General features: G+C 39.4%; 1 long non-coding RNA gene across 1 annotated transcript in view; it reads left to right on the top strand.

The window, feature by feature from the left end:
* The window catches only part of LOC132224361 (uncharacterized), a 1,115,498-nt gene that overhangs the window by 410,218 nt on the left and 684,040 nt on the right, over positions 1 to 21,240 (top strand). The window contains exon 2 of the long non-coding RNA XR_009450658.1: positions 7,582 to 7,640. This is a non-coding gene — a long non-coding RNA (uncharacterized LOC132224361). The remainder of the gene's footprint in view (positions 1 to 7,581; positions 7,641 to 21,240) is intronic.

Raw genomic sequence — 21,240 nt, 5'->3', positions numbered from 1 at the left:
ACCAGCTCTTGGTGTCATTGATCTTTTGTACTTTTTTTTTTTTTGGTCTCTATGTCATTTATTTCTGCTCTTATTTTTATTATTTCCTTCCTTCTGGATACTGTGGGCTTTTCTTGTTGCTTCCTTTATAACTCTTTGAGTTGTAGGGTTAGATCATTTATTACCAGTTTTTCTTGTTTTTTGAGGTAGGCCTGTTGAGCTATAAACTTCCCTCTCAGGACTGCTTTCATTGTGTCCCATAGATTTTGAATTGTTGTGTTTTCATTATCATTTGTTTCAAAGATGCTTTTTATTTCTTCTTTGATCTCTCTGGTAACCTAGTCATTGCTTAATAACATGTTATTTAGCCTCCAAGTGTTTGATTTTTTTTTCAATGTTTTTATTGTAGTTGTTTTCTCGTTTTATGCCATTGTGATCGGAGAAGATGCTTGTTATGATTTCTTTTCTCTTGAATTTGAAGAGACTTTCCCTGTGTCCTAATATGTAGTCTATCTTTGAAAATGTCCAATGTGCACTGAGGAAGAATGTATATTCTGTAGCTTTGGGGTGAAATATTCTGAAGATGTAAATTAAGTCCATCTGATCTAGTGAGTCATTTAGGATTGCTGTTTCTTTGCTGATTTTTTGTTTATAGGATTTATCCAGTGGTGTCAGCGTGGTATTGAAGTCCCCTACTCTGACTGTGTTGCTATTGATCTCTCCCTTGATATCTTTCAGAAGTTGTTTTATGTATTTGGGTGTTCCTGTATTGGGTGCATATATGTTTGCCAGAGTGATATCTTCTTGTTGAATTGCTCCCTTTAGTATTATGTAGTGGCCTTCCATATCTCTTGTTATGGCCTTTACTTTGAGGTCTATTTTGTCAGATATAAGTATCACAACCCAAGCTTTTTTCTCATTTCCATTTGCCTGAAAATTTTTTTCCCATCCCTTCACTCTCAGTCTGTGAGAATCCTTTGTTCTGAGGTGGGTCTCTTGCAGACAGAAAATATATGAGTCATATTTTCTTATCCATTCAGCTACCCTGTGTCTTTTGATTGGAGCATTTAATCCACTTACATTTAATGTTATTATTGAAAGTACTTGTTTGTGGTCATTTTTATTCTTAATGTTTGTGTTTCTTCTTATCTTTCTGTTTCTTCTTTTTACAGCAGTCCCTTTAGCATTCCTTGCATTGCTGGCTTGGTGGTAATAAACTCTCTTAGCCCTTTTTTGTCTGTGAAGCTCCTGATTCCACCTTCAATTTTGAATGATAGCCTTGTTGGGTATAGTATTCTTGGATTTATTCCCTTGCTTTGCATCACTTTGTATATTTAATTCCATTCCCTTCTTGCCTGGTGTGTTTCTGTTGAGAAGTCAGCTGATATTCTAATAGGAGATCCCTTGTAGGTAACTTTCTGTCTCTCTCTGGCAGCCTTTAAGATTCTTACTTTGTCGTTGGTGATTGCCAATTTAATTATGATGTGTCTTGGTGTTGGTCTTTTGGGGTTCATCTTGTTTGGTACTCTATGTGCTTCTTGGACTTGTGTAGTTTTTTTCTTGCCAGTCTCAGGGAAGTTTTCTGTCATTATTTCTTCAAACAGGTTTTCCATTCCTTGCTTCTCCTCCTCTCCTTCTGGTACCCCTATTAAGCAAATGTTGTTTCGTTTTGCATTGTTCCAAAGCTCCCTTAGGCTCTCCTCTGGGTTTTTTAAGTTTGTTTTCCAGTTGCTCCTGTGTTTGTGTGTTTTTTCCTACCTTGTCTTCTAATTCGCTGATGTGGTCCTCAGCCTCTTCTAGTCTGCTGTTTAAGCCTTCCATTGTGTTCTTTATTGCATCAATGTCGTTCTTCATTTCCTCTTGGTTCCTTTTCATGTTGGTGACATTCTCATTCAGCTCCTTATAATTCTCATTGAGTTGTGTGTATTTGTCATCCAGCCGTTTGAGCATCCTTATAACCATTACTCTGAATTCTTCCTCTAATAAGTTAGTAGCCTCAATTTCATTTAACTCCCTTTCTGGTGATCCTATTTTTCTTTCCTTTGTGGATTTCTTTTTTGTCTTCCCATGTTTTGCTGTAATGTTTTAATTGTAGCTCTGATCACTTTGCTGCCCAGTATGTTTTGGGTATGGTGCTACTGGTGTGACCTCGCAGGTCTCCTGGGTTTGGTAGTCTAGTGTAGCTCCCTACTTGACCTATTTGGGTTCTCTTGATGCAGGCCTGTGAGCTGGAAAGGTGCAACTGAAGTGTCTAGAAGTCAGCAGCCTTGGTGGGGGTGTCCCAATTTTTGCTGTCTTGTGCCCTTGGTTGAAATTACACGTGCCCAGCGGGGACTCACAGTGGCACCCAGGAACCATCTGTTGGGGTAGTGGGGCTCAGGAGTCCTGCGTTTTGGAAAGGCGTGACTGTAGTGTCCAGAGTTCTGTAGTTGTGGGGTGGGCAGACTCAGCTTTTGCTGCTGCCTCCGTGGTTGGATACACGCGATCCCAGCGGCAGTTCACAGGGGCACCTGTGGTGTGTTTGCCAGCAGGGTGTACTGACACACTCTGAAGGGCCCTGGCACTGAAGCCAATGGATTGCAGTGTCTGTGGGCAGGTATCCCAGAAGAGGGAATTCAGCATTTCTACAGCCCAGCAGTGCACCCCTGTTTAAGTGTGTGTCTAGCGGGGCTCACAGTGGGGCCCCATGGCTGTCTGTGGAGTTGTGGCCTTGGGAGACCTGCAAGCTGGGAAATCATGCAACTGTAGTGTCCAGAGTTTTGCAGCTGTGGGGTGGGGAACCTCAGATTTTGCTGATGCACCTGTGGTGGATAGGCACACGTTCCCGGTGGTGGCACACAGGAGCACCCGCAGTGAGTTTGCTAGTGCAGGTGCACTGAAGCACTCTGAAGGGCCCTGGCACACTTAATCAAGGCGTCTTTGGGCAGGTATCCAGGGTGGGTGAATTCATAATTTCTATTGCCCAGGGGAGTGCGTCCCTATTAGTACAAGATCGGACCCAGCAGAAGCTCACTGCGGCTTCCCAAAGTGCCCTGTGCATAGATGGGCTCAGGGGGAGTGAGCAACTGTGGCAGTGCCTTTGATGGGCACTGAGCTCTGCTGCACTCTGAGGGACCCTGGCACTTAAGTTGCGCAGCTGGGTGTGTGGGGGCAGTGATTCAGGCAGAGGGAATTCAGAATTTCTACTGGGGGGCAGTGCGTCTGTGTCTGTACAAAATCACACCCAGTTGGGGCTCACAGTGACTCCTAAGAGAAGTCTATTGAGTGGTGTGCCTTGGAGCCCTGCGCATTGGAGACACGCGAATGCGATGTCGGAGGTCTGCCACTGGGAACAGAGAGGGTGCACTTACTGCTGCGGGCGCTGTGCTCCTTTGGAGGTGGAGATCCCAGGGTCTGTGAGTCTGCACATGTGGCAGCAGGATTTTGGCTGGAGTGGCTGCTGGGTCGCGGGCAGTATCCCAGGCCTGTCTGGGTGGTGGTGCTGATGAGTTTCTAGAAGAGGCCGCTCTCCCCTTCAAGATGGCGTGGGCTTCGTGCCCGAGTCCCGCAGTCCAGGGAGTGTCCTCAGCGGTGGTAATCTTTCCCTGTCCCAGAGAGCCTGGTCTGCCAACCTCTGCTGCCTTTGCTGGATTTAACTGTCCTTCACTCATTCACACACCACACACACACATCCACACACTCTCCTTTAATCCCCTCACTCACTCACTTCCTATCCCTCACCTCCGTCCTGCCAGCCGCCATCTTTTCTCCTAGTTATTTCCACATTGGTTATTTTAATTCTCCCAGGTAGTTTAGGTTCTGATAAAACCCCAGCAGATTAGGTAGGCTCAGGTAAAATACTTTCTTCTGGGGTCAGTCCTTATTAAAAATGATAAAATGCTCTGACATATTTCATAATTGTTTCTTTTCCCCTCCCGCTAGAAACAGAAGGGAATTTTTCTTTAATATTGACTGTGAGGAGCAACTTTAAGCTCCTGGAGCTAAACTCACAAAAATGCGGGGCCCCTTATGACTGGTCCCCACTGGAGTTGTAAACTCTTTGTTGTTCACACTTAGCCTCTGTTAAAATGTGACTCTATGCAACCCTCATGTGTCTCTATAATTTGGGAGGCAGTGGTTTTCCCTATGACCACACTTCTTTGCCAGACCTAAGAAGAATCATTGATTTTTTTGATTTGTTCAGCTTTTAAAAACAAACAAACATATTTTTATTGATTTCAGAGAGGAAAGGAGAAGGAGAGAGAGATAGAAACATCAATGATGAGTGAAAATCATTGATTGGCTGCCTCCTGCATGCCCCACATTAGGGATCAAGCCCGGAACCCCAGCATATGACCTGTCCAGGAGTCAAACTGTGACCTCCTGGTTCATAGACCGACACTCGACCACTGAGCCAAGCTGGGTGGGCTGTTCAGCTTTTTAATATGTTGTTAGGATGGAATGGCAACTTCTAAGCTCCTCATGTGCCAGACTGAAAACGAAAAATAAAGTTGGGAATTTTAGGTACAAAATTATTGTCTTCTGGGCCTTCCAGATCCCCATGGATCTCCTGCACTAGCTTAGTGAGTCCCTAGGTAAAGCCACACCAATACTCACCCACCACCAACACTACTGAGAATCCTACAATACTCACAATCCATTGCACATGTTTGAATTCTTCCTCATAACATATTCAGATTGAATATCAGTTATATATCCATTCAGTTTTTTCTCAAGAATATAGTTCCAGGTGCTTGGAGCCTCAGTATGATTCTTTATAATTTATGGTACAACTTTTGTCTAGTTATTATTCTTATCTCCTTGAAAGTGCTATGAAATAACATTACTGTCTTTTGGGAGAATATTTTTTCATTTTAGGAAAATGTATTTTGTAAAGGAAAGAATTTTCAAGGAAGTGATTGATGACAAACCTCCATGCCCTCATGACACATCTCCAGTAATTGGCTTCCCTTAGATTCAAGCTCATTTTCAGCAGTAGAGATAGAAGTGGAAGAGAAAATGAAGGTTCAAAAGGTTCCAGAGAGGAAGATGAAGGAAAACTCAGTGTGATGAGAAGGCTTGACAAAATCTAAAATGAGCCAAGAAATGTTATCTTGAGAATTATAGACAAAACATAAACAAAGACTTTTAAAATTTATTTGAGGCTTTTTTCTTAAAGATATGATAATTTATTAGGTTATTAAATTCAAACATACATGCCTTACTCTTTTACCCTTTGAAGGAGGATATTTATCAGATGTCATGTTCAAACTTTTCATATTATTTTATTGCAGATACCATAGCAGAGATTTCTTCTAAATTAACTTTGATTCATTTCCTCTTTAACAGAGCTGACTTGCTAGAGATGTTTAATGAGAAAGTATGGAGGTAGGATAGAATGGGAAAAGTCATACATATTTGAAAAGAAAAATGTAACCTCCACCTCACAATGGAAAAAAAGAACTTCTTGATAATTGAAAGTGCCAGGTCCTCATCTCCTCAACTGTGAGCATGAGAGTTCAAGACTTAAATAGTTATTTTAGGAAAAATCAGTAGGTCTCAGAAAACTACCAGTTTTCTCATAAACACAGTATAGTGTTTCTGAAAGCAAATATGATTTGTTGTTCTGTTCTAAATGTATATTTGTAGAAATCTATGGAAGATTTGGAATAACCAAAGAATTCCTTGGCAGGCCCTGATAAATCACTTTTCTACTAATTGAAAGAAGAGGAAGAATTTTCTTTTTCATTATTAGACTTCCAGAATAAATTTCTACTGGCTTCTATAGAACCCCAGATGTGAGAAGTATAACTCAAGCTCTGTTTTTCAGCATAACATTCAGTCTGTCCCTTTGGGCTGCTAGAAACAACACAGGACCCAATCGTTATTTCTGCTGTGTGGGACATTTCCTCACCACTAAGACAAAGGCAGCAGTCAACCAGGAGCCCCAGTAGAAGTCACAGGTAGCCTATTAAATAAGAAATATTGGACTAGTATTGAGGATGTTTGATACCTATAATGGGTACTCCTATCCTTTTGATTTGCCATCTATAGTAAGAAAAATCAATGTCTTTCACATTAATTATAATGCATAGAGATGATGAACAATTCCACAGAAAATCCTCCAAATTTATATTGTCCATTGGCTTCTGTTAACTTTCCTATTTTATCCATCCCAGATTTCTATATCTATCCCTGGGGGTGAGAGCCTGGAAACAACGGAATGGCAGAAAACGGATGGAGGGATACAGAGGGAACAAGTTAGAAACTCAAGGGTTTCCACCAATAAAACAATTTATGCTTCCCTCAACTCCAACATATTTGTTACCAGATCATCTCTACCAAGCAGTTCAGCATAATTAGTTAATAATATAAGGCCTCTGTGTCAGATAGACTTGAGTTTGAATCTTGGCTCTGCTCTTACTATGGGGTCTTGGGTAAGCCAGGTAATCTTTTAGGTTCAATTTCTTCATCATTAAAATGAGATTAAGAATGCCTTCATTGGCTTATTTTCACAATTAAAAAAATTACTGATGTAAAAGGAGTGCAGTGTTTGGCCCCAAATAAGTATTCTGTAAATGATGATTATGGTGGTGGTTTATCTGTTGCCTTTCTTTGGAAAGCATATCCATCAGATGTTTTGTTTCTTTTAACCTCATGCCTATTGTTAAGCTGGTACAAAAAGTCATGGATTTTTGGCAGTTGAATACCTATTTTTATCATTTTTCAAATATAATTTTTGTCATTTTTAAGCTCCTACTCACTGTTAGGGTCATCAGCAAGAGATCAAAAGTGGTAAGAGATTATAAATTTATTAGGTTATCTGGATACCAGATGGGCTGAGCCCCAAAATGGCGCCAGCACCTAAGGACAGGGAGTCAGAGGTTTTAAAGGACTCTAGGTGGGCTTTTTCTGAGCGAAGAATTCTCTGGGCAGGTCCAGATCCTGGGAGGGTCCCCAGGGGAAGGAAAATGGTCTCAGCAAGTGTAATGTGGTCTAAATAAAGGGGATTGTTGTTTGTGAAGTGGTCTAAAGGTGAGTTCCCAGGGAAGGGGGTATAGATTCAATTATTTGATCAGACTGAACACCTTTATGAACACAAGTTGATTTGGGGTCATGACCCTGAACCCTATAGATTTTCCAGGGATTCAATAAATAGATTTCTTTTAAGTCATAATTAGCTGGTTCTCATACTAACTACCTCAAGTTTTGAGCAAAAGTTATTTTCTAAATAATTTGATGGAACCTGTGGAGCCATTCAATTACACTGAACTGAGAGGTTGTGTTCCATGCCTGCTGGGGTCCAGCCCCAGCAGGTTCAGGGGTTCCCAAAGGTGGGGACGGAGTCGGCAAAGAGGGAATGACATGGAGGCAGCATTCAGGTGATCATCATAGCCAGGTTCTCTTGCCAGAATCTCCAGCCAAGTTCTGTTTAGGATCTCCAGCCAAGTTCTGTGTCCATGTTCTCTTGCTAGGTTCTCCAGCCAGGTTCTAGCCCGGATCTCCAGTCAAGTTCTGTCACCAGGGTCTAGTCAGGTTCTCTTGCCAGGTTCTATCCAGGATCTTTTGCCAGGTTCTGTTCTGGATCTTTTGCCATGTTCTCTCGCTAGGTTCTGTCTCTAGGTTCTGTTTCTAGGTTCTTCAGTCAGGTTCTCCAGGTTCTCCAGCCAAGTTCTGTTCAGGTTCTCTTGCTAGGTTCTGTCTCTAGGTTCTGTGTCTTATTGTCTTGTTACATCTGTATTATTCCAGTTGATTTTAATCCTGTCAATTTCTATTGCAAAGGTTAGGGCGTTTCTTATCTCCATTCCAGGGAGTAAAGAGTTAAATAGTTAAAGTGATTAACTACCCGCCTGGCACTTAGTTAAGGGGTTTTATTCCCTCCCTAACTCAGGGAAAAATCCCTACCTGGGGAAACAATCTTTCTCAGAGAGGTGACCTTGGTTAAAACACATAGCGCCAAGAAGGGGAGAAAACACATTAAGAACAGTATGCCATATACGCCAGGTCCCCTGAGACATGCTGTGCAGATGTTTCTTCCCTGCAGCAACCGTGTCAACCAGCAAGGATGGACCGGCTTCCGGCACATGCCCCTTGCTCTTTGCTCAGTGGTAAGTCTTGTGAGAGGGATTGTTAAACTATGGGTACTGAACCCCTGAACCCAGCAAAGTTCAGTCTCTTGAAAAATCATGGAAGCTAATAAACTTTAAAATCATGAACTCTGGGGAAGACAATTTTAATATAGAGCACAGAACCAAGGAAATAAACATCAGTTTTCTATAATTCCTCATAGCTCCATCTCCTTATAGGCCTCACTAGTATGTCTCAACTAACACTAGTTCTTTTTTTTTGTCTTTATTGTTTAAAGTATTACATATAGTATTACTCACACCACTTCTTGAGCCAATATTGGTAGGTAGAATTGTCAGGACTTTCATCAGATTAGCCTCTCATATACACCACTAAATCAAAGGTAGGGCATATGGGGAGCTGGGATTCAGTCTTGCTTCCCAACACTCTATGTCCATGGGGAGGTTAATGGCCAATTTTCAGTATTCCTTTATCCAGACAATGATGGCCAAACTTGGGTTAATCAAAATCATTGCTTCCACCATTTTTTTTTATATTTGGGCTCTCAGTTCTCTCTCTGGAACTTGGGGTTGGACATAACAAAGCAATAAGAGGGCCAATGATTTCTCCTAGAATCACTGAGAGTCAATCACTTATCCTCTCTGGGTCTCAATTAACCTCCTGGAATGACCTAGACAGGGGGACTTCATGTTTTGAGATAACACTACCAATATGCTAGATACTTCTCTCATGATTTTGAAAAAAAAATCTGCCAGTACATTTATAAATGATATTTGCAAATGAGAATGATTAAAAGCCATCTGGGCAGAATAAAGGAAGGAAGGAAGAGGAACACAAACAAGTATGCTCGATACAGCTGCCACTATCTATGACAAATACACTTGAGGCCACTTAGCCCAGTGCATAGCCTTCACTGCAGGTTAACTCAAAGTCATTTCATGGCTGGTGCTACAGCATTTCTGAGTACACTGATTTCATTTTTTACTCACTCATGTATACAAGTTCATTTCCAAATCTAAATGAACATTTCCTGGATGCAATTTCATCCTACTTCTTTTGTAGTTTATTTTTTATGAAGAAAGAGATCATGTGGGACATTTTACCCTGGCACAGCTCTTTGGTGTCTCTTTTCAGAATAAATCCCTGAGGCCTGGTGGCAGGTCACAAACAGTTTCCTTTGCAGTGATACATCTTTATCGAAGACAGGAGGACTTGGCAATGTCCTCAGCCTCTATGACAGGCACTTAAAGTGTAAAGATGAATAAAAGATACGTTACTCCTGATGAATGTATATTTAAAAAGCTGTCAGTCAATGGAAGCAGTATTCTAAAAACATACAGTGCCATATCAGTGGTAAAGGGTATTGGATACAAAAAGGATTTGGCAGATGGACAATATTTGATAGTCAGGCCTATGTGGATGTGAAATCCAAGCTGAGGAGTTTGTTAGTCCTCATGCATTGCCCTGCTTTGAAAATTATATATGGAAGCTTTGCTTTCTTTCCCTTGGACTTCCTTCAAGTCCTCCATTATTAGCCAGTAGGTAGACTGGATGGTAATCTAGAGACTATGTGTAATGTGAGTGTTGATAGGCAGGAAATCCTAGCCAAAACATCTTACTCCCCAGCTGTTGCTTTGCCTGAGATTCTACTAATAAAGTTTCTTAGTTGGGGAGTGTATTACAACTCAGACACTCTAGGAAAGAGAAATCGTTATACTCTAGTAAGGATTGATTTACAGCTATTTGTGGTACCAGGGCATTAAGGGTAGGGGGTCAGCCAAATGTCAAGTGACAGGGCAGAAAACAGAAAGGGCCAGAGACACAAAATTTCAATATTGTCTAGTTTATATTATCATAGAAATATTTGAGCACATTTGTGCAATGTTTATCTGGTGTATAAATCTGCTTCAGAACATTTCCACAAAGTGTTCATCCAATTACTACTTGATAGGGAGCTCTTTTTCCCCCCATTAAGTTTACTCTATTGTTAGGTAATTCTAAACTTTAGAAAGTTCTATGCTGTAGGAATCCCAAATCTGTATCCTTGAAGCTCCCATACTATTGATGTTTCTTCTTCATAGAATTAGATGATCTCTTTGTCCCCATGAAGGCTCTCTGGATATGTAAAGGCAGCTTTCCTAATACTCTACCACCAATGAAGCTTCTCCCATTTTTTTGCAGCCTTGTCAAAACAAGGCCACCCCTCCCCCCAAAAAAATGGGAGAGAGAGAGATTTTGATATTGTCTCATTTTTTACAATATTTTTCAAAGGCTGTAGGAGTATGCATGATAGTGAGCAGCCAATAGAAGAAAAAGCAAATGACTCATGTCCCTTGAGGAGAGTCTCTAAACATTGATACAAATAAAATTTTAAAGATTGACAATGGCAAGTGTTGGCAAAGGGTATATAACTGGAACACTTATGCACTATTGTTATGAATGTAAAATGGTATAGTCACTTAGGGCAACTGTTTTCAGTCTAACCACATGACCTAATCCTAGGTATTTACATGAATATTCATAGCAGCTTTTTTATATAATGACTCCAAACTGGAAACAACCCAAATGTGCTTCACCAAGGTGAAAGAAGATATGGTGTATTCATACAATGGAATATTTTTGGCAATGAAAAGGAATGAAGTACTGATACATACCTCAACATGGGTGAACCTAAAAAATATTATGCTAAGTAAAAGAGGCCAATCACAAAAGACCATATATTATATGATTACATTTATATGAAATGTCCAGAAAATGCAAATGAATATCAATAGAAAATAAATTAGTTGTTGCTTAGGGCCAAGGATAGGGAACTGACTACAAAGGAACATGACAGAATTTTGGAGATAATGGAAATATTCTATATCTCGAATGTGCTGGTGGTTACATAAATGTATATATGTGTTAAAACTCATTAACTGTAAGGTAACACAATATCTGATATAAAACTATACTACAAAGCCATTGTAATCAAAACAGCCTGACAGGAATATAGATCAATGGAACAGAACAGAGAACCCAGAAATACATCCACGCCTTTATGGTCAATTAATATTTGACAAAGGAGGCAAGAGCATACAGTGAAGCAAAGACAGTTTCTTCAATGAATGGTCCTGGGAAAATTGGACAGATACCTGCAAAAAAAAAAAATGAAACTAGGCCACCTACTTACACCATACACAAGAATAAACTCAAAATGGATAAAAGACTTAAATGTAAGTTATAAACCCATAAAAATCCTAGAAGAAAACATAGACAGTCAAATCTTAGACATATCTCATAGCAATATATTTGCCAATACATCTCCTTGAGCAAGGGAAACAAAGGAAATTTTTTTTTAAAAAAAAAAAGCTTTTGAAGAGCAAAAGAAACCATCAACAGAATGAAAATGGAATCCACTGAATGGGAGAGCATATTCACCAATGATACATCTGGTAAGGGGTTAATTTCCAAAATCTATAAACAACTTATACAACTCAACAAAATGAAGACTAACAATCCAATTAGAAAATGGACCAAGGACCTAAATAGACACTTCTCCATAGAGGCCAATAGACATATGAAAAAGGTGCTCAGCCTCACTAATCATCAGAGAGATGCAAATTAAAACCATAATGAGATATCACCTCATACCTGCCAGAATGGATACTATTAAAAAAATCAACAAATGACAATTGTGGGTGAGGATGTGGTGAAAAGGGAACCCTAGTACACTGCTGGTGGGAATGCAGACTGGTGCAGCCACTGTGGAAAAAAGTATGGAGTTTCCAAAAAAAAATTAAAAAATGGAACTGCCATTTGACCCAATGATCCCACTTCTGAGAATATCTAAACGTTATTTATAATAGCCAATCTGGAAATAGTCCAAGTGCCCATCAGTAGATGAGTGGATTTAAAAAGTTGTGGTATATTTACACAATGGAATATGACACAGCTGTTAAAACAAAGGAAATCTACGTTGCAAAAGCATAGACGCATCTGGAGAGCATTATGCTCAGTGAAATGAGCCAGACAGAGCAAGACAAATACTATATGATCTCACTTATATGTGGAATTTAATGGACAAAATAAACTGACAAACAAAATACAACCAGAGACATGGATACATGGAACAGACTGATAGAGGTCAGATGGGAGGGTATTGGGGGGACTGGATGAAAGAAGGTGAAAGGATTAGCCAAAAACATATATGTTACACATAGACATAGACAACAGAGTGGTGATAGCCAGCGAGGAAGGGGGTAGGGCCTAAGTGGAGGTGTGTGAAGGGTGGGGGGAGGCATAAATGGGGACAGAAAGAGACTTTGCTTGTGGCTATGGGTATAGGATGCAGTGTGCAGGTGACGTTTTATCAAGTTGTATACTTAAAACCTATATGGGTTTTTTTTAGCCAGTCACCCCAACAAATTCCATTTAAAAAACTCATTAACTGTATATTTTAAATTGATGAATTTTATTGAGTGTAAATATATTTTTAGAAACCAGGCAGAGGCCAGCTTTCTGCAGAATCATTTTACTGCTGGCCCATTTGCATACTCAGTTATTCTTTGGTTACCCCAAATGCCAATGGCAACAGCATCCTGAATAGAGAGGTTGTCAAGAACACAGAAACACAAATAGGTGAAAAGAGCTAATCCTTATAGGAAACATGATCTATTAGCAAGACGAGAGAAGTAAACATGGCCTTGATGAAATCTGGGGTTCAAAATAGAAGGGCTTTGCAAAGGGTTTATTTTGAGTCTTCTGTAAACAAAGGCCATAAATACAGTGACAGCATTTTCCCACCTGTGATGGATGTGAAGCAGGGAGCTATTTGCTTGTCACTTATCATTATTTCCCTGCCATATCTGTACTTCAAATGTCATAGGAGTTACTGCTCCTCTAACTATAGTTCTTCCATTTACTTTTCTTTTTTCTCTAGACAGATTTCAAGCAGCTGAAAAGCCACTTTTTTTTGAAAGGCCTTTTATTTTTGATCCAAAGAGATCAGTTTCAGTCCTGAGTCATTAGCCCTCAGAGGGGAGAAGACTAGCTAGAACCTTCACATTTGCTCTTACTTGATCTTCCAATTCTTATAAAATAGTTATGATTATTATTTGTTATTTTACAGATGAGGAAATTAAGGTGTGTGAAGTTAAAAACTTGCCCAAGTTTTTATGGCTAATATGTGGAGCTAATACTCTCAGCTAGTGCTACAACTCAGGTCTGATGCCAGTGCCTGGAGTCGTAATTACCATATTCTTATATCTCAGACTATTAAATGTATGCATAGCTCATGGACACCGATAATAGTGTGGTAAATGCCTGGGGGGGTGGGGCAAGGGCTAGTGGATGGGGATAAAAGGGTAGAGGGGAAATGGGGGACATCTGTAATATTATCAGCAATAAAAATATATATTAGGAAAAAAAACTAGGTCGGGACACTTTGGAAAGTATTTGATTATCTAACCACTATGATGCACACATGAAACTAATACAGAATAATACAAATATAAACTGTAATTGAGAAATAGAATTTTAAAAATGCTATGAGGGAAATAAATTAATTAAAAAGAAAATAATAGCTATCAGCTATGTAGTATTCCATTAAGTAAATGTACCACAGCTTTTTATCCACTCATCTACTGTTGGGCACTTGGGCTCTTTCTAGATTTTAGCTATTGTAAATTGTATGGCTATGAACATAGGGGTCCATACTTTCTTTCTGATTGGTGTTTCAGATTTCTTAGGATATATTTCCAGAAGTGGGATCTCTGGATCAAATGGCAGATCCATTTTTAATTTTTTGTGGAGACTCAATACTGGTTTCAATAGTTGCTGCACCAGTGTGCATTCCCACTAGCAGTGCACTAGGGTTCCCTTTTCTCCACAGCCTCGACACTTCGTTATTCATTGATTTATTGATGATAGCCATTCTGGCAAGTGTGAGTTGATACCTCATTGTAGTTTCAGTTTGCAACTCTCTGATGATTAGTGACATTGAGCATTTTTTCATATGTCTATTGGTCGCCTATATGTCCTCTTTAGTGAAGTGTCTATTCAAGTCCTTTGCCCAATTTTAATTGGATTGTTTGTCTTCCTTTTGTTGAGTTTATGAGTTCATTATATATTTTAAAAATTAACCCCTTATCAGATAAATCATTTACACAATGGAATACCATGTGGCTCTAAAAAAAAAGATCTCTTACCTTTTGCAACAGCATGGATGGACCTGGAGATCATTATGCTAAGTGAAATAAGCCAATCAGAAAAAGACAAATATCACATGATCTCACTTATATGTGGAATATAATTAACAAAATAAACTGATGAACAAAATAGGTACACTGTCATGGATGCATGGGATAGAATGACAGATCTCAAAGGGGAGAGGGAAGGCACAGGAAGAGATTAAGCAAGGAACTTATATGCATATATGTATAGCCCATGGACACAGACTACAGTGTGGTGAAGGCCTGAAATGGGTCAGTACTGGATGGAAGGGGAAAGTGGGAGGAGGGGAATAAGTGACATCTGTAATGCTGTCAACAATATAAAATAAAATTATATGAGCTAGGTACTGAGAGAAGTAGTTTGTATACATTACGTCAATAATTCTAGAATGCTCATGCTTCATAAGAGCTTAATATTGTTTTCTAGTTCCAAACATAATGCCTGACCTATAATGGCCTATCAAGATTTATTACATTAATAATTGAACAGTCTTCTGTAGTGAATATTATATGCCCTATTTTATGATAAAGAAAATTAAGGTCAAAAAGATTAATTTGCCTGAGGTTACACAGCTCTCAACTGGCAGAGGCCAAAGCTCTACCACCCCTATCTGTCTCAGCTTCAGGAGGTTGGGGAATATAACCAAATAAAATCGAGTACTCTAGCCGAAGGAGCTTAGAATAAAGGTTGCTGCTACAGTTTGATATGCTAGAGAATCCCACCCCTTCCCACTTTGTCTTTTAACAGCTCCCAGAAGCTGCCCTACTGTCCAAGCTTATAGCCTGATGATGCTTGGGGCACATCACATAACTAATTCTCCTGTTTTCACTTCAGGGTAGTTGAAAATAAATATCTTTAAACAACTCCTGTCTGGATTATTTGTATTTGTTTTCATTACAAGCCTGCTAGATGATTGTCTTGATCTAGGGCCTAGGCTAATCTGAAACTCTTCTAAGAGTAGCCACAAACTAAATGACCCATTCATCCAAGCAAAACACATTGGCAAGTGTCTCCAAAGATTCTCACTGCTCTGGTTAAGGTTAGTGAAGTCCAAGGCTGTGATATCTGCTTCCTGACCATTGGTCCCACTGCCACAGGTCCTTTGTTTATATTTCTATCTGGTTAACTCAGGCATCTGTAATGAAAAAACATGATGAGATACACTGAAACGTGGCTGGGTTTTTCACTCACACCAGGGAAGAATAAAAGAAGAGATATATAGGAATTGGGTAACAGTAAGAGCACCGTTGCTAATATCTAGTTCTAACAATGGCTGCCATGAGCAGATATTACAAGTTCAACAAAGAATTACTGAGCTCTTCTATGTGTAAGGAAGTTCTCTAGGCCCTGGGGATACAGAAATGAAAATGGAGGATTCCTATGTTAATTAGCTCATAGCCTAGTAGGGAGAACAGGGATATAATAATAAGTTACAAGTGATATGAGTCTTACAAAGGAGAAATACTGACAGGTTATATACTAAGTCACTTAGTTTAAGCCACTTGCTCCACATCAAGAGACTTGGATAGAATCACTTTCCCCAGAATGCCTAGATGGAAACTGGAGCTTGGAACTAGGATATTTGGAGGTAACCTTCCAATGTCTGCAGAAAATATGATACTATCAGTGGCTTCTATTAATGATGTCGATTGGATGCCGGGGACTTTATATATAGTATCTCAATTCATCAGCATTACTTTGCAATACGTACTTTATAGATGTGGAATCTAAGGCTCAGAGAAGTAATTCACCCAAGGTCTCACAACTTTGGCTTTGAATTCAGATTGGGATTTTAATCTAAATTCTGTCTAACTCTAAAGCCACGATTTTTCCATAGTTTCAAACTACTTTGAAGACATAGTGTTGTTAAGAGCAAGAGTTGAAGATTCTAGCACTTGATCTTAATAATACTAAATATTTGTATGTCCTTAGACAACAACTCTTACTTTACCTGGTGGAGGGAGTATTCAATACAAGTCTTTCCTACTTCATAGTTTATAAAAAATGATAAATGAGACAGTAGAATACTTAGATTGCATAAAATGTTCTTTATATATGTAGGATGTTACCAATGATTTAATGACAAAAGTTTGATTCTGCACCATACTCTATAATCCCTGTATTGCTCATTCAAGCATAGTCAAGGCTTGGAGGGGAAAGAAAGGCAAACTGGAAAGGGCTTCAGACTAGAACTGAGCACAGAGAGTCATAAATATGACCCAAATAATTTTCCATTTCCTGAGCCTCAAATTCTTCATTTCTAAAGCTCGAACTTTTTTCTAATCTTTGGCTGTTAGAGAGGCTACTTGTAATTGAAAAACATGATATATACTTAGTTTCTTTTTCTTTTCTTTTTTTTTTATTGCTTAAAGTATTACAAAGAGTATTACATATGTCTCCTTTTTTTCCCCCCACCCTTGACAATCCCCTGGCCTCCCCTACCCCCCAGTGTCTTGTGTCCATTGGTTATGCTTATATGTATGCATACAAGTCCTTCGGTTGATCTCTTACCCACCCTCCACCCCCCCACCCTCCCCAGCCTTCCTGCTGTAGTTTGACAGTCTGTTCGAGGCAGCTCTGCCTCTGTATCTATTTTTGTTCATAAGTTTATAACGGTCTTTATTATCCATAAATGAGTGAGATCATGTGGTATTTTTTACTTAGTTTCTTATATTAAGTTTTCTCTACCTTGAGAAGGGCCACAGGTTGCCTGCTCACAGTAGGGACCTGGCAATGCAAAATAATAATAATAATAATAATCCTATCTAATAATAGACAAACATGGTAATTGACCATACCTTCGCTACACCTCCCATTGGCTAATCAGCATGATATGCAAATTAACTGCCAACAAAGATGGCAGCTAATTTGCATATACTGGCTGGGACTGAAGACTGAACACACCGTAGAAGGAAGCCAAGCAACGGAGCCGAGCCGAGGTAGTGGGGACAGGCTGGAGAGAAGCTGCAGAGATGGGCGGGGTAGCAGTGGCAGAGAAGGGCGGGGTAGGAACCACAGAGACTGGAGCGAAGCCCTATTCTTGCAGGGATCTTTCTGCAACGGGCTTCTAAGAAGAAGAAGAAGAAGAAGAAGAAGAAGAAGAAGAAGAAGAAGGAGGAGGAGGAGGAGGAGGAGGAGGAGGAGGAGGAGGAGGAGGAGGAGGAGGAGGAGAAGGAGGAGGAGGAGGAGGAGGAGAAGAAGAAGGAGAAGAAATTGTTTAAATCTAAGTGGGCTAAGCTCTGTCAGCTCATCAGTTGCAAGTGGTATTCAGCACTAAGTGAATTTCACTTAATGAATTACAGATGAAAGAACAGCAGGGACTTAATCAATAAAAATTTTTAAAAAAGTAAATAAAAATTAAAAAATGAATAAAAAAATTAGGAGTCAAGGGGGAAAATAAGAACAGCAGGGAGCAAGAATGGAAGAGAAGACCTTTCATTTCTAACTTAAAAGGCTCATTTTATAACTATTTGAAATGTGCAGATCAGAATTTTTCTACTCTTTGCCTAATTGTTTACTTGAAACACCATGAACTGTTTGAAATGATGGGGACATTGAGAATTGACAGAGAAACCAAGCTAAGCTCTCAAATTCATAAACAAGGCCTACTATATATTCACCACTGAATCTCCTCCAGAGATGAGAGCTTTGAGATAGATAGGCAAAGTGAGTAAGGTTAGCTGTGGATTTGAGGATTGGATTCTAGATTGCATATAATTACAGTGTCATCACCCATATTTTAGCTGCATGCTCAAGGAAGTTGTAGAATCTATAGCTTTGATTATCTTTCTGATAACTCCCCTTTATCTGATTCCTAGAGTCCGCTCTAACTCCTCACTAGGTGGTAATCCTTATTCTGCTTATATTCTTCCAATGATGTGGAACTCATAACTTACTTCATGGAGATACTTATTCCATCTCCACCCTCCCAAATGCATCTTTTGATAGCTCCTTCCTGTCTCTGAGAATAAGTGCTCCACATGAGAGTTCTTCAGAGACTGTCATACATGTATTAAACTTCTCCCTTGTTCTTTAACTTGACTTAATATCTCAATGCCTTAGTTCTCCAACCTGAAAAAATTTGCAAAATTCGGGTCAAGATCAAATGGAATCATAAACATTAAAGTGGATTTTAAGATATTTAAATCTCTGTACACATAGGGATGGACACTTAATAATTTTTCAGTTATTCTTTTAGTATCTTCACATAATGATAAGATGGTGATTACGTGCATATGATGACAGCTCAGCTTTACTGGGATGGTCCAAATTTAAAATATATCATCTCATTGTTCTTGTAAAACATGGCATGGTGCATATTCAGTTATTTAAAAACACTCTGCCAGACTGCTTTCTTGAACTTAGAAGTATACAGAAGTCTTGATCAGACCTCATAATTTGTTTTGGATTGAAAAAAATGAAATCACTGAATTTATGGAGTTTAAGGAAAGTGGGAAGATGGGGGAATAAAAAGCCAAGAATTGGTAATACCACTGCCTGCTCACCCTTCCCTCAAGCACAGATAACTTCTACTGAGACTCTATCCCCCTGCTTGCTTACTCAGCTTCCTCTTATTTTGATGAGATTTTCATGGCTGAACTCCAAGTCTTATTTTTCTTATCACAATTTTAACCTCAGACTACTAATAAGCATTTTTTTACTTATCCTTCTCCTAGTCCTTGTCATCTTAGAGTTTCCATCAACACAGATTTATATAAGGCCCATGGGACCTGTCCTGTGGGAGGTATTAATGGGAGTTCGAAGGAAAGAGAATTCCTCCAAGAGGGAGCATAGAGTCTTATGTCCTTCCACAGCTCAGGGAATGGAGAAGTCAGCAAGGGTCTGAGTAGTCAGAGAAGGCTGTATCAAGAAGGCTGAACTTGAGCTGGACATAAGAAGAGAGAGAAATGGCTTTTAGGTGAAGGAAAAGAGATACATTGAAAGCAGGAGTGGGAATGATTACATGTTTGGAAGTGAAGGTAGGAGCTTGGTTTCCTTATGTGTAGAATGCAAATCATGATACCTACTTCAGAAGACTGCTATGTAGATTATGTGGTCTAGCAGAGAGCTGGTAAATGCATGCTCAGTATGTTGCATTTATTTCTCTAGAGCCCATGGCGGACATTGACAATCCTTTACAACATTCCACCAGTAAGGCCAGCCACAGGCCCAGAATTCTTTTAAATATAGCTCTAGGCAGCCAGTACCAGAGTGCGTAAACTGGCATAAATTAGGTACCCAAGAAATCATAAGTATTATCACCTCAAAGACCCACAAAATGTCTGGTATAACTGAATGAAAACAGAAGTTGTCTTTTCCATTTTTAATTTTATTTGATTATTTATTACAATTAAATATATTAAATATTTAATATATTAATATATTAATTAAATATATTAATTTCAGGTGGTTAGGCATAGTGGTTAGACATTTGCATAATGTATTAAGTGATCCCCCTGATAATTCTAGTAAACCCTTGACACCATACATAATTATTAAATAATATTGACTACATTTCCTATGCCAGTGGTTCTCAACCTTGGCTGCACATTAGAATCACCTGGGAATCTTTTTAAAATCCCAGTTTCTGGGCCTCATCCTCTGGAAATTCTGTTTCTTTGTTACTAATGTCGTGGCCTCACCCCATAACAAAGAAACAGAATTGCCGGAGGATGAGGCCCAGAAATCAGGATTTTAAAAAGATTCCCAGGTGATTCTAATGTGCAGCCAAGGTTGAGAACCACTGTCCTATGCTGTACTTTACATCCCTGTGACTATTTTATAACTGTCAATTTATATGTCTTAATCCTTTCACCTTTTTCTCCCATCCCCTAACTTCCCTTCCACCTGGCAACCCATCAGTTTGCCCTCTGTATCTCTACCTGAGTTTGTTTCTGCTTTATTTGTTTATTTTCTTCTATAGATTCCACATTTAAGTGAAAAGTTAAATCATATGGAATTTATCTTTCTCTGTTTACTTATTTCACTAAGCATAATACCCTTTAGATCCATGAAATAGAACTACCATATGATTCAGCAATCCCATTTCTAGATATTTCTCTGAAGAAATCCAAAACACTAATTTGAAAAGATGTGTGCATCCCTATGTTTATTGCAGCATTACTTACAATAGATAAGCTATGGGAGCAAACTAAGTGTGCGTTGATAGACAACTATTGGATTGAGAAGATGTACTACATATATACAATGGAATATTATTCACCTGTCAAAACGAAATCTTACCATTTCTTTTCTCCTTTTCTTTCTTCCTCTCTTTCTTTCTGTTCTTATTTTTTGTTTGTTTGTTAATCCTCACCCAAGGCTATTTTTCTATTGATTTTTAGAGAAAGTGGAAGGGAGAGGGAGAGACAGAGAGAAACATTGATGTGAGAGAGACACATCAATTTGTTGCCTCTGGCACATACCTCAACCAGGACCGGGGAACCTGCAACCAAGGTACATGCCTTTGACCAGAATCAAACCTGGGACCCTTCAGTCTATGGGCCAACACTCTAACCACTGAGCCAAACCGACTAGGGCTCATTTATCTTTTCTATTCTTTTTAAAAATATATATATATTTCTTTATTGATTTCAGAGAGGAAGGGAGAGAGAGAGAGAGAGATAGAAACATCAATGATGAGAGGGAATCATTGATCGGCTTCCTCCTGCACACCCCCCACCGGGGATCAAGCCCACAACCCGGGCATGTGGCCTTGGCCGGAATCGAACCTGGGACCCTTCAGTCCGCAGGCCGACGCTCTATTCATTGAGCCAAACTGGCCAAGGCTATCTTTTCTATTCTATCAACTACAGATGAAAACCTCTGCATTTATAGTGGGTAAAAGGCCCACCATGTCTTCAGCACTTGCAGGTTTGAAATAAGACTTAGACCCAATCCAGCTACAAACATTATCTGCCACATATCATAACATCCCTTGTGAGCAGCACACTTGATCTGCAGAAGTTAACAAACCTCCAG

The sequence above is a fragment of the Myotis daubentonii genome, chromosome X (assembly GCF_963259705.1).
Source record: "Myotis daubentonii chromosome X, mMyoDau2.1, whole genome shotgun sequence".
Classification (NCBI taxonomy): domain Eukaryota; kingdom Metazoa; phylum Chordata; class Mammalia; order Chiroptera; family Vespertilionidae; genus Myotis; species Myotis daubentonii.
The sequence above is the reverse complement of the archived record's forward strand: the minus strand, read 5'-3'. Positions and strand labels throughout refer to the sequence as shown.